Genomic DNA, 14664 nt, shown 5'->3' with positions numbered 1-14664 from the left:
TATCTGGTTAAAAAAATAAAGTAAAGGATGAGAAAGTAGGAACCAGATGCCAACTATCTGGTCCCTTGATTCAACTCCAGTATGGCGATTAAAGGAGTGTTTGCCTTGCTACAGATCAATTATTTTGAGGACTCAGAATTTCTTGCTGTGTCTTGAATTGTGCTGATGGTTTTTAAGTAGGTCATAAAAATTCCTGCGAATGATTTGTTTAATTATTGTCTTGCTCCTCATTTACATTTTTATCTAAAACTCTGAGAACTGAAATCTGTATTCAATTCCATTTTCTGTGAGCTACAATTTGCCATGTTGGGGGAAGTATCAGGCCTGTGCTTTATGTATGGAATAATATCTGCCAGGCACAGTCTGTGATGATGCTTGGATGGTGATAGACATAGTTCTTTTTGCTGATGTTTCTAGGGTTTAGGACAATATTTGATGGCTGCTTAATAGCTTTGACTCTTTCACATCGGTTGAGGAATCATCAGTTTAAACGTGTTCAGACTTTGCTTTTCTGGACTAGGCATTCTGACAGTGAGTGATATAACAATACAGGACTGGTTTTTACTGACTCTTTTAGGGGCTGTCCCCTCCATGATGCATAAATAGCCAAATGAAAAGTAACACATTCAACCCATCATGAAACCTTAGATCTGAATGTACCTTCCATACCATCACGTTATAACCGCCAACTGTAGGACTGTAGGGTGGCATAGTGGAAAGAATATTAAAAATGGTGTCATTTTGTTTCATGAACATTTCTGTGCAGCTCAATACAAGTGCCTTTGAAATTCTGGAGTCTTGACTGAAATAAAAACTGTGAAGAAGTAAAGTTCTGGGGTGAAAGCTGCAGTTGCAAAAGTAACAAATCACAACATTCCTGAGATATTTTTACCCAAACTGCCAAGATTGCTCATGTTGATGAAAGTAGTTTATGAGTGTGCATCAGAGTCAGATTTGTCTGAGGAAAAGAGGATCATTTCTCCAATGGACACCGAGTTCCAGTGGGGTGAAGTGTCTGCCCAAGCTCTCCCATGAGTTAGTGGCAGATTCAGGGCTAGAAGTAGCAAATCTTGATTCCACGTCCAATGTTCCTTCACCCTCAAAGTGCTATAAATGTGACAAACTATCTGATTAGTTTGGCCTACTTCAGCATTTCTTCAAGTGTGGAATGTTAATAGGCGTTACATGAAATAGTGGTTTCATGGTCAAATGAGTATAGAAAATGCTGTTAAATAAAATTAAACACATTTCTTCATTTTAGGCTTCTCTGAATTTTTAATATGTTAATATATATTGTGACTCTCCAAGAGGGAAATCAAATAGCAGTTCCCAAACTTATTTGACCATAGAAACTACTTTTTCTCACTCATGGAAGACACTTTTAGAAGTAAAGATAGAAATGAAGGTCTTTCTACAAGCATTGATAGATAGAAATTATAACTCAACCTAGATGGTTCAAAAGATGAGGCTAATGTGATATTGTTTGTCAACTGTAATTGAAAAATTAAAAATGATTTACATAATGAAAAACAACAACAACAAAAAGAGATGAGGCTAACAAAGGGACTACATACAGAGATCTGAGCAGAGTTAAGGAAACCAATAAAGGAGAGTGAGGTACCCAGGCAGGATAAGCAATGCAGGGAGCATGGTCACCGCTTTGAGGGAGCAAAGAGAGGAGTACAGTGCCAGCTCCAGAATGGACTTGGGGGGTGGGTGGGATCCAGCATCTCAGGGGTATGGCTTCTGAAAGGAGGGAATGGGGAAGAAATATCCTGATTTCTTTGTCATTTGCCCCTCTGATCCTGTTGGTGCCTCCTGTTGGTCAAATGTGACTGCAAGCCAGCCAGCACCTAGCCTAAACTTTGCTGTTTCTAGGTTCAGCTTCTCAGAGCCAGAGGTGTGCCATTCCCTTAGCTAAGTTGTGTTGTTCAGCCCCTTAAATTTCATAGCAACCCTATAATGTAGAAATCGTGCCCATTTACAAATGAGAAAATAGACATACACTCACAGAGCTAGCAAGAGATGGATTCAGCCCCAGGTTTATCTGTCTGCCTTCCATTTTACCACATTGCTGAGCCAGAAGATATCAAACTTTTAATGAAAGCTTAAGGAACTTGCAGAAGGAGTTTTTCATCTTCAGTTTTGAGCAATTTCATCTTATCACTAACGGGATTGATTTTCAACAGAGTGAATATGTTCAACTTGGAGGGTTCTTTTCCCACAGCAGGAGAGGAGACCTTATTTTATTCATCACCATAATCCCAAAGCTTAGCACAGTGCCCAGCACTGAGTGCATATTTGTTGAATGAATGCATAAGTGAGTAAACCATAAATCAGCATTCCAAGGACATGTTCTCACAGCTCTTTTTGGACAGATTTGGCCTATCAATCTACTTTTAACATTCTTGCTTTTTTGATCCATCAGAAATATAAGATTTACCTTCAGAAGTACCAATGATTACCAAGCATTTGTCCAACCTCTTCCATTTCCCTCAAAATCTTATAGTAGCTCCCTATTGCTCATTGGCCTTATACATATCTGTTAAAAAGGACAATTTGAAATTCCAACTTTCTATAGTCTAGCTCCAAAGAACCTTACTCCATCAACTTCTCCAGAATGAACCCTCTTATCATATCCAGCTGGAATTCTCTATCAGAGATGCTGTGGTCTTTTTTCCCTCCATATATTTATCCATGTTTGTTCCCCATGCAATACCCCTTTTCTTCCTTGCATTAATTTATATATTCATTTCTTCACTCATTGATCTCTTACTATATGCCAAGTACTGTTATGCTGAAGTAAATACAAAGAAAAATGTAGCTCAGTCTCCAAAAAGTACAAAATCTTTCATGGGAACCTGAGATACTGAGCAAGAATATACATTGCAGTGTGTTGAATGCTGGAATAAATGCATAAGGCCAAGGGAGAGAGCCAGGGAGTGACAACCCATTAGTTTAGGAACCAGATCTATTCCAAGTGCTCAGCACACTGTGGGAGCTGAACAAATATTTGCTTAATGAGTGAATGAAATAACATTTGTCTATCTGTATCCTTCAAGAAACAGCTCAAAGTCTTCTCCCTGCCTACTAAGAAATAAAATGCTCTTATAGTTCTCAGTGTTTTTATCAAATTTGCTGCATTGAATTGTTCTGTATTATATGCATCCAATAACAGTGTAAGCTTGCATTAAACCCAAATTATAGTGATGTTTCATCTATCTTCTAGCACTGTGCTGGGTGTACAATATATGGGGGGAAATGGTCTGGAATTCAGCTGAATTGATTCTAATAAAATTGAAATATTTGCATATAGACACCCCATTGGTAGTGGTAAATTTGCATAGCATTTTAGGTTTGATGATATAGGAGAGATTCTTACAGAAGTGTTACAAATAACCTGGAGATCTTGTTACAATGCAGATTCTGAGTCTATAGGGTGGTACCAGAAATTCTGGCCCATGGACCACACATTGAGTTATAAAATGTTTGAGGAAAGAAAGACAGAAAATGACACTGAGTTCATGTTATATATCAGGCACTGTACAAGACTCTTTGAATACATTAACTTAATGGTTTCCACATACATTCTTGGAGGGTTCTTTTCCCTCAGCAGGCTAGGGGACCTTATTTTACTCATCACCATAATCCCAAAGCTTAGCACAGTGCCCATCACTGAGTGCATATTTGTTGAATGAATGCATAAGTGAGTAAACCGTAAATCAGCATTCCAAGTACATGTTCTCACAGCTCTATTGGGAAAGATTTGGCCTATCAATCTATTTTTAAACATTCTGGTTTATTAGAAATGGGAAATTTTCTGTGTTGAGCATCTGCTCGTGACTTTTTTCTTGGATGGCTATACCTCTCTCCTTACAACCCCCAAACACACACATTAAACACACGTGTGTGTGCCTGCACACCAACACATTGCCTTTCTGTCTGCATCTCTGCCGTACTAATCTTTTTCGTCCAGATCCATCAGATCTATAAGATTTACTTTCAGAAGTACCAATGGTTACCAAGCATATGCCCAACCTCTTCCATTCTCCTCAAAATCTTATAGTAGCTCCCTATTGCTCATTGGCCTTATACATAGCTGTTGAAAAGGTCATTCCAAAATTCCAATTTTCTATAGTCTAGTTCCAATGAACCTTACTCCATCAACTTCTCTAGAATGAACCCTCTTATCATATCCAGCTGGAATACTCTATCAGAGATGCTGTAGTTCTTCTTCCTTCCATACCTTACAGCCAGATGATCTGAGGATGTCTTTAATTATACAAATTCTCTGGACCCACTTCTAGAGATTCTGACTCAGAGATCATGGGGTAGAGAGAGAAAAATCAATATTTTTTAAAAAGCTCTAAAGTGATTCCAACACAGTGTAATAGTTAGAATTCTCAGGATGACCTTCAATGGCCTTTAGTTTTGTGTAATTTCCTCCCCTTGAGTGTGGGTGGAACCTGTGAATATGAGGAGGTCACTGTCATGATTATGTCACATTATATGACATAAGGAGATTATATGGTGAGTCTAATCTAACCACACAAGCTCTTTAAAAGAATTTGCTTTGGCTTGTGACAGAAGTTCGAGGGATTTCAAATGTTAGAAGTCAATGAACCATGTTGCTGACTAACAGGTGGTGAGGGTCATGGAAGAAGGAATGCAGGAGGCTTTAGGGCCTGAGAGCAGTGTCCAGCAGCCAGCCAGCAAGGAAACTGGAACCTTGGTCCTACACCCACATGGAATTGAACTCTGCCAACACCCTAAATGAGCCTAAAATCTGATTCTTCCCCAGATAAGAACATAGCCTGGCCAACACCTTGACTTCGCCTGTGAAACCCTAAGCAGAGAACCAGCTTAGACTTCTCATCTTCAGAACTGGGTGTTGTTTTAAGCTGGTATATGTATGATGATTTGTTATGCAGCAATCAAAAGCTAATGCATAAACATTTAGGTTTGAAAATGATTAATTAATATTATCTGATACGTAAACATTATTGTCCCCACATTATGGATGACCAGATGGACTCAAAGGGCATATGTCCTTTCTCCACAATCTGACACTTAATGGCAGAAACATAATTTGAATTTGTATATATTGCTTTACTTCCAAGTGCCCTAACTCTCAAAAAAATAAAAAGAGGGCAGGGGAAATTAGGCATGTAGGAAATAGGAAGACTGGATAAAGTTGAAGAAAAGAGACTCCAGTCAGTAGACATTGGAAAATGAGTTCTCTATCTTTGATGTGCCCACAGAAATTACAAATTCTAATTAGTTCCTATTAAGGAAACTGGATGGTTTAAACAGATCAGGGAGGGTTGGGGTAGTCTTTCAGGCTTAATGTAGTCACAATTCAAGGACTGGATATACTGTACCAGTCAGATTCTCCTGACAGTGGCTCTTAAGGTTGGCAATGCAATCATTAAGCCAGGGGGCCAGGTACAAATGGCTGGGCTTGGCCTTTACCCAGGGTCTTACATTATTCTTGGTCACCAGGGATAAAGAGAACACTTAGGTCAGGCCCGCAACAGTGTCTCTTCAGCTTCCAAGGAGGGAACTTAGTACGTAGTGATGTCCGCTGCCGTGTAAAACTTTTAGATTTAGTGAAGCTCTGTCCACTGGCTGTTGAATCAGGAGTGATCAGTTCTAGTGAAGGTACAAAGTGTGATGTGTGTTTGCTTCAAAAACTGGTCTTTTCATTCATTTTTTTCTTTCTGCTCTCTCAGACACTAAGGAAAGTTGAGACGACAGGAAGACTCATTCATTCATTCATTCATTCATCCATCCATCCATTCATTTGTGCTGCCTACACCTGTGTATTAAGCTTCTGTGGGTATGCTCAGTGGGATGCAGAGACAACTGGGCTTTATCAGATCACAGTTTTAATGCAAAACTAAAAGCATCTTCTCTTCAGAAAGAGTAAAAATAAAATCTACCCCCAATTTTGACTCCATCTTTTAAAAAGAGTTTTAAACTATATGAATATGCTTGTGTAGGCAAGTTCCAAAAGTCTGTAATATAAATTCTACAGAAATCCATCCAAGAATAATTGAGTTACTGTTTCCAAGAAGGGGCTATGCTGGTTTCACCTCTCAAATGTTCATCATTTCATTCATTAATTTGCTCAGGGAATATACACTGGGCACCTTCCATGTGCTACCCCAGGGAGGAAAAAGCACAGGGGTGAATGAAACAAAGTTTTGCCCTCTAAGTCTAGCACAGGTGACTCAAACATGTTAATAATAATAACATATTTCGTGTGCCAGCTCCTCTGATAAAAGGAAACCTGTGTCTTCAGCCATAAACTCCCATTTGTGGGAGTAGAACCTGGAAACCAAAGGACTGTGCAAGGAGAGTTTTCTGCTGGGCTGGGCTTTTCTCTTTTAATCTACTTGTAAAACCTTCACTTTCCATTTCTGCAGCCACTCCATCAGGAATTTTGATGAACCGGAGGACAGAAAGCCTATCTGTATGTAAAAAAGCAGAGGTATTGCTTGGTGCCTTTTGGATTTTTCCTCTGACAAGTGGTTGGCATCTGCTAACAACACTTTTTTTTTCTGAGCTTTGTAACGTTGCCAGACTGAGAACTGAGCTTTGAAAAGGGAGATGGAGCTGTTAACAAATGCCTTTGTTATCTCTGGAATTGCTTATTGTACAGTGGTTCACAGAAAAAACTTGATGTGAATCTTGTCTCAATATTTACCTGCTCCTCCCAGGAAATATTGTGCTAAGAGAAATTCCCTGCAGTACAACAAATGTCAATGTGCCCAAGATAACTGGTGCCATTCACCCACCAAAGGCCCTTTTCCTGTCTGTGGAAACCCAATGATAAGACCCCAGGAAGAATTTCTTATTAAGTGCTTGGAGATATTTTGAATTTGATGGCTGCTTGAAGTGTTTAATATACATCTTCCACTTCTTTCATTTGAGAAACATTTATTGAAACCTTCAATGTGCCAAGCCCTTTGCTGGCATCTTGGAATGTACTAATGAATGAAACAAAAGCAAGACAGAATGGCCATCATAGAAATGATGTTGGCTGGAGGAGAAGAATATTTTACAAGCACATGATGATAAGCAACGATTGTAGAGTACATGTGTGAGGAGACATAGTGTAGTAGGAGATCAAAGACAGCTTTTTTGAGAAAGTGATTTTTAAACTAAAACTGGAAGGTTAGCTGGGAGTTAGGAGTAATCTTAGGCATTGGGGTGGGTGGGTGAGGGGGGACAGTGTAGAATAGGGAGGTGGCATTTTCTTTTCTTTTTTTAAATATATTTTATTGATTTTTTACAGAGAGGAAGGGATAGAGATAGAGAGTCAGAAACATCAATGAGAGAGAAACATTGATCAGCCGCCTCCTGCACATCCCCCACCAGGATGTGCCCGAAACCCAGGTACATGCCCTTGACCGGAATCGAACCTGGGACCTTTCAGTCTGCAGGCCGACGCTCTATCCACTGAGCCAAACCGGTTTCGGCAAGGGAGGTGGCATTTTCTAAGCAGAGAGGAAAGCTCATAAGAAAAGGGTAAGAGGTGAAAGAAAGCATGGCAAATGACCTTGGGCAAGTTGCTGAATGTCTCTATGCCTCAGTTCCCACATCTCTAAAATTGGGGTAATGATAAGACCAAATGGTAGTGTTGTGAGGATTAATCAGATAGTACATGTAAAACATTTAGTTCAGTGTTTATTAGTATGTGCTCATGGCATGTTAGCATTTTTTTTTTCATTTACTGAGGAGCTAAGAAAAATTTAGGACCAGGATGGCTGAGCTTCCTGGGGTACTCTCCCGAGTGTGTATGCCAGGCTCCCTTTACGACCAGAATATAGCCTATGTTGTACACAAGAAGTGTCCCAATATACATATGTAGCAAACATTTGCTGATTACATGTCTGTATCTGATTCAAAATTATCAGTTCCGTGCAGACAAGTGCTAGGTCTTATTCATTTCTGTATCCATGAACATAATATAGTGCCTGGCACAAAATAGTTTTTTAGTAAATATTTCATGAACAAATGAGTAAATAGAAGAGAATAGAAATAATAGAATAAAGCACAATAAAGTCAAATGGAATAGAAACCAATGAAATCCTCTTGAATCTTGGAGCTTAGCTAAGTGCTGCAGCAAAATCAACAAAGAAGAGCTCTTGAATTCAGTCACTGAGATATTTACTGTGTAAGGACTGTTAGAAAATTGCTGCCCAGGCCACGAAAAGCTTTGGGGCAGCAGGAGAGTAAAAAGCACACCCATCCTGCATTCTTACCTCTTGCCTCTGAGAATTAACTGTGGGCATTGCATTTCTTCTGTGACTATCATTGATCCTGCTCCAAATATGGGGAGACCGAGGTTCATTCCAGATGAGGGAGCTTTCCAGAGTAGCACAGTTAATAGGTTGTACAGCTGGGATTCAGATACTAATGAGATTCTGCCTATGCCATGACAAGAAGGTGTGGATGCCTTTTAAAGATAGAATATAAAGTCCTTTCTGTCTTTGAGTTTGGTAAACATATTTGCTTTATATATCACATCATATCATATCATATTCTATTCAGCTATTCTATCACCTTTCTCCTAAATCTAACGGCTCTCCTTTACTCATCCACTTACCTGGATCCCACTCTAGTTTGGGGATTTTGATCACATTTTAGCTCCTCTAAGCAGCCTTCTTGAATATGCCTAACCAGACTCTGGAGTCTGCTCTTAGCCCATCCGTTTTGCACCACTGGCTTAGTGCTTTGAAAACACTACATTACATACTTAGCTACCTTTTTAACCCCTTCCCCAACAATTTTTTTTGTTAAAAACGTTTCTTTTTCAGACTATTTTTTTTATTTTGGTTCTATATATTATTTTTGATGCTGGTTATGAAAACAGTTTGTAACTCATCTTCCTATAAACCATATTTTTTTTACCATATTTTCTTAGTATACTCGTCGACGACTGAAAAAGAACATTTTGTGAAAACGAGTATACACGTTTCTGCCAGGGAAGGGGTTAAATTTTTTAATTGAATTTTTTAGAGAGAGGAAGGGAGAGGGAGATAGAGATAGAAACACTGATGAGAGAAACATCAATTGGCTGCCTCCTGCACACTCCCTGCTGGGAATCGAGTCTGCATCCTGAGCATGTGCCCTGACCCTGAATCAAACTGGCCACCTCTTGATGCATGGATCAGCGCTCCACCACTGAGTCACATTGGCCGGGCCATACTTAGCTATCTTTTTATTTACATGCTAGATCCTCAGCTCAATAACAAAACCAGCAGATATTAGACCTGGGAGGCCCCTTACTCAGAGCTCAAATCTTAGCTCTATCACTCTGAAGCTGTGTGTCCATATGCATATTATTTAACTTCTCTTTGTTTCAGTTCCTCATTTAAAAAATAAGACCAATACTACCTTGTCATATGATAGTTGTAAGAAGAAAATGAGTTAATGTATTTAGAGCATCTGGCAGTTTTTTCAATAGTTGTTAACTATTTTCTGATGCCAATGGTTAAAGACATAGACCTTGTTCTTCAAATAAAGATGAGTCTGAGGAAGGAAGGTACTGGAGTTCTGTTTTACCTGTCTTCCTTATGGGCAACCCTCATGCACCAGAATCCCTGGAGCCACAAAGATTATAGTTTTAAAAATACCAACTCTCCCAACATTCTGTATAGACTGAAAAGCAAAGGCCTAAAAAGGTGAAGTGAATTGTCTAAGCTCACACAGCCAACCATCAGCGGGGCAGTCTGACCATGGGCCAGGGCTCTCTACACTTGCACCACACAAGACCATGTCTTAGCATCAATTATCCTTTATGTATTTCTTTCTCCTCCACCATGTCATCCCCCAGCAAAAAGCCATGCATGGTTTTATTTATCCACTGAGGATACATATATGACTAAGCTTAGTCCCTTCATTTATGGACTTCACACAGTAGGGAGGGCAGAGGATAGAAACATAACTGAGAGTTATGATGGAAGAGAATAGGTGTGATGATAGAGGTGTGCACAGATGGAGGTTAACCAATCATCCCTGAAGAAAGCAAAATGAGCAGTGGGAGTCATTCCTGGCAGAGGGCACAGCTTGGGCAAACACACAGGGCAGGGCACAGCATAACATCTGAGAGGAATTGCAGGCAGTTTCCTTTTCCTACTAGAGTATGAAGCTGCAAGACAGAAAGTGGGGAGAGACAGGCCTGGAATAGAAAGTTGGGGGTCACTTACCGAAGGCGGAGGGTCATGCGTTGGAACATCTGTGGCTTGATTTTGGTTTTCAGAACTACATATTTCAGTTTAAAGTTGAGTGGGTTGTATTTGTGGGGAAAAGAAGAAAACCCATGTTTTTGAAGGAGCATTAAAACAGAGTATTATAAAACATATGTTTGTATCTTCTAAAGTGATGGAAAGGGAACATTCTCTCCAACCTTTGGCTTGTGCAGAAGTGCTGAGAGTCAACAAATAAAGACATTGACCAATTGCTCTGGTTGTTGCTTTGGTCCAGGTCCACTTTGATAAATGGAGATTCAGCCATAAGGAGAGTTACCAAATACTGTTCAAAGCACGCTTCTGCTCCATTTCTCACAAAGAACACATTTTTCAGGTCAGATAAGGTGGAAATAAGGAGAGAGCTTGAGAAGAGACAATTAATTGATGTGCTTAACTCTGACCAGATGTGGAAGCTGACAGTGAGGTACACCCTCCCTGTGTTTGCAGTCCCTCCCCAGTGATACCGAGGGCTGGGGGGCTAAGGAAAGAGAAGGAAAGTGCCTCTGTGGCTACAACAAGGAGTCCTGGCAGCTAAAGTCTATTTATTAGTGTCTGTGCTCCTCCCCTGCTGTTATATTAATATAATGAATTGTTCACAGGTGCATCAAATGAGGTTTAGATGATCGCTGGGAGCTTTGTTACCCAAACAGGCCAAATTAGGAAGAACAGATGCATCAGGCAAACTACAATCCCTCAGCAGAAGTACAAAGCTTGAATTCATGAAGGTCGGTGCTCACATTTGGCCTTGATGGCCTTCACAGCAGTGGGATTCAGCCTCTGTTTAACTCTCGCTTGCCAAGAAGTCCTCTCTGCCTTCACTTCTGTGGGGATAGGACAGATGGGGTGAGCGTCCCAAGGAAATTATGCCCCCCCCCAAAAAAATAATAATGAGAATACGAATAAGAATGATGGCTGCCATGGGTTGGGTCTTACTGTATGGTTGTACAGATTTTCCCCTGAACAGGAAGGCTCCAGAACAAAAGGACAAATAAAGGCCTACAGCATCCTGTGTTCTGCAGCCTACAATGTGAGCCCTGCATGGGCTGTGCCCCCTAGAGGAAGGATTACCTTTTTCTAACCATTTAACCATTGGCAGGAAGTTACTGTCTTCTCCATAAAGGGTATACTTTACCTTTTGGGCCTTGTGAGAGAGAGAGATTTTTTTAACCTTCATAAAAGTGCCATATGAGCTACGGGTAACCCCACAAATATTATCTCCAATCCTTACAAAAACCTTGTGAGGTAGGTATATGTATTAGCATGTTAAATTTACAAGTTAGAAGACTGCGGCTCTTTGGCCTCGGCGGCAGAAGCAGGATGAGGAAGGGGACGTTCGGCAAGCGCCGCAACTAGACGCACAAGCTGTGCCGCCGCTGCGGCTCCAAGGCCTACCACCTGCAGAAGTCCACGTGCGGCAAATGCGGCTACCCTGCCAAGTGCAAGAGGAAGTATAAGTGGAGGGCCAAGGCCAAACGACGGAACACCACCCGGACAGGTCGCGTGCGGCACCTGAAAGTCGTGTACCGCAGGTTCAGGCATGGATTCCGTGAAGGAACAACTCCTAAACCCACGAGGGCAGCTGTTGCCGTATCCAGTTCATCTTAAGGATTTCAGTGATTAGTCACTCAATAAATCTCGGTTTTCCAAAAAAAAAAAAAAAAAAAAAAGAAGACTGAGGGCCAGAAAGATTGAGCAACATGATGATAGTTACATGCAGCAGACCAAGGATTTGATCTGAAGCAGATTCCACTTCCCCTGATACTTTAAACTAAAATAAAGTTTCCTTTTCCACATCTGTAGTTCCAAGAAGAGGAATGAGAAAGGGGATGGAGAACACATTGGCGTGGTGGCATGAGAGGAGCCCTGTAGCCAAGAGATATAAGTTGGCTCTTTGTGTTGTATGGAACTGGATTTGAGTCCTAAAAACATTGAGTCTGAATTTCTGTGTCTTTCTTTAAAATTAGGATTGCACTAGACAGCTCATCTCCAAGGTCTCTGCTAAAGTCTCATGTCCAATAACTCCAGTGGGCTTTTCCTTTGGTTCACTTTTTTTTCTGTAATATTAATAAAACATAGATTCCATTTATTTTAGATGGTGATCTGGCAACATGTACCCAAAACCATAAACATGCTTATGTATTCCCTCATGTACAATAATTACCTTTTTGCATATATTGAGGATGCCAATAAATTTCCAAAATTATTTCTTCTAGAGTTCTTGGAGTAGATGATTTTCAGAAGTCTTCTGAATACATAGTTCCTTTCCCTTATTCTATAGCACTTTTTTTTTTTACAATCTCCATGCTGATATTGTTGTTTTCCATGTATTCTTCCTTTAACAGAGAAATCTATTTAGGTCTAGTCTTTGCCAACAAATGTGATATGTGGATTGCCCTTGACCCCAATTTCTGTCCACGGACAAGCTTGTCTAATTCCTTTAACATGGCAGATTGATGCACAGGGTTCTTAGTACAATTCTTGTGTCTACTGTACATTTGTTTAGTACTGAACTGAGACAGGCTCTTCCCCTTCATCTGCCTTTCAAGGACCCTTGACACTCTAATTAGATGAAGTGTATATGAACAACAGTCCTCAGGATTCACTGCTATGGGATTCCTTGTTTCCTCCTCTGTCATCTGTAGCAGTTTTAAATTTTCACTTGTGGAAACCATACCTCTTTCATTTTTCATTGCACCAACAATAACATTTTGTTTTTCTTTCTAATTCCAATTTTGTTTGTTTGTTTGTTTTTTAGTTCTGGGAATTATGGTTTACAGTGTTATAAAAAATAGAATTTTAATATTGAAGGAACTCATTTAGAAAGAGGATGTCTGCCCAGTGTTCAAGTTGAAACATCTTCCCTTTTTGGAATCTGAGCGAAGATAGCTGGGAAAGGCTGAATAAATATCCTTTTAGAATCAAATGGATATGATATGGTGAGAACATTGATCATATTGTCAAACAGTTCAATGCTTAGAGTTAGTGAGCAATTCTTGAATAGCTTGTCACTATCTTGGCACTAGTTATCGGTGTGATTTTATGAGTTTTTGGATTTTCTGTCTTTATTGGAAGATTGAGAGAAGCTTCCTCCAACTACTTTCTAATATTCTCAACCAAAGGCCTCTGATTATATAAATTCATATAATAACTTTATTTTAATATTGAGCATAAATGCCCACATTAAGGCATTTTTATTTTAAATTTACTCTATGAATTGAATTCTAATACAGAGTCTGTTCTTAACGATCAGATACCTCAAAGCAGCAATATCTGCAATCTTTCTGATTACAGCTGATTTAATTTCTGTGTTGATCTTGGACTCTGCTAACAGTAAGAGATGATGTAATTTTTCAATAATTTTTTCACAATTCCTCCATTACATACTGAGTAGCCATTGGCAGATTTGACTGCCTTAAATGAAAAACTGTTGAAGAAACCATTTAGCTTAGAAAAGAGGAAAACAAAGAAACACTTGAGAGCTGATCTTTGGTATTTGAAATGCTGCCATGCATCAGAGAATAAACTTATTCTGTATCATTCTAGGGAGAAGAAACAAGGGATAATAGGTGGATGTTATAGGGAAATAACTTTTAATATTAGACTGCAAGTTTTCAAGGATCCTATTGGCTTTGTTCATTGTATCTACAGCATCAAACACAATGCCTTAACCACAAAGATGCATAATAAATGTTTACCAAGTAAATATTGTTAATCACTTGAAAGCAATTTTGTGATAATGAATTCAAGCAAGGAATGTAACATCATTCTTTGGTCTATAAGGAATTCCTGACTGGAGAAGACAGATGTACTGAATCAACCTAAGGTTTCTTCCAACTCTAAGTTCTATGACTCTTGGCCCCAACTACAGATTAGAATAGAGGGTCTTTACTTTTAATTCCATATTTAATAGAATCATGAATGATGCAGCATGGTAGAGCAGAGTCCAGGGCCCTTCTTTCTGGTCTCACCTTAGGTGGCTATGTCACCTTGGGTAAGTCACTTGATTGGGTTGGGGAAACCATACCTCCTACCATAGTTTAGGTCTTCATTATATTGCCCTGATGATTAATGCTTGTCTTCTAAGTAGTTTTATGCCTCTAGACACCCTTCTCTAATCCATTCTATACACTGTGGTTGGAGGGATCTTTGTTAAATTTACTCTGACCATAACATTTCTCTTTGGATCTCTTCCCCATAGACTAAGAATAAAATGCAAACTCCATGTAATGATAAAGAGGCAAAGCTCTAGAATCAAATTAGATTTCCATTCTGTTAATTCCAAACTATGAGGCTTTGGTATATTTCAGTTTCTTTTTCTGTAAATTTAGGATAATGAATATTGCTACCTCAGGTTTATGAGAATTAAATTATTTTCTCACCTCCCCCCTCTTGTGTGTGTGTGTGT

General features: G+C 39.5%; 1 protein-coding gene and 1 pseudogene across 3 annotated transcripts in view; both read left to right on the top strand.

The window, feature by feature from the left end:
- DAB1 (Dab, reelin signal transducer, homolog 1 (Drosophila)) overlaps nucleotides 1-14664 on the top strand; it is a 1114753-nt gene that overhangs the window by 671119 nt on the left and 428970 nt on the right. The window lies entirely within an intron of this gene.
- LOC102752105 lies at nucleotides 11577-11903 on the top strand (annotated as a pseudogene).

The sequence above is a fragment of the Myotis davidii genome, unplaced genomic scaffold, assembly GCF_000327345.1.
Source record: "Myotis davidii unplaced genomic scaffold, ASM32734v1 scaffold79, whole genome shotgun sequence".
Taxonomy (NCBI): Eukaryota; Metazoa; Chordata; class Mammalia; order Chiroptera; family Vespertilionidae; genus Myotis; species Myotis davidii.
This window is presented reverse-complemented; position numbering and strand designations above follow the sequence as displayed.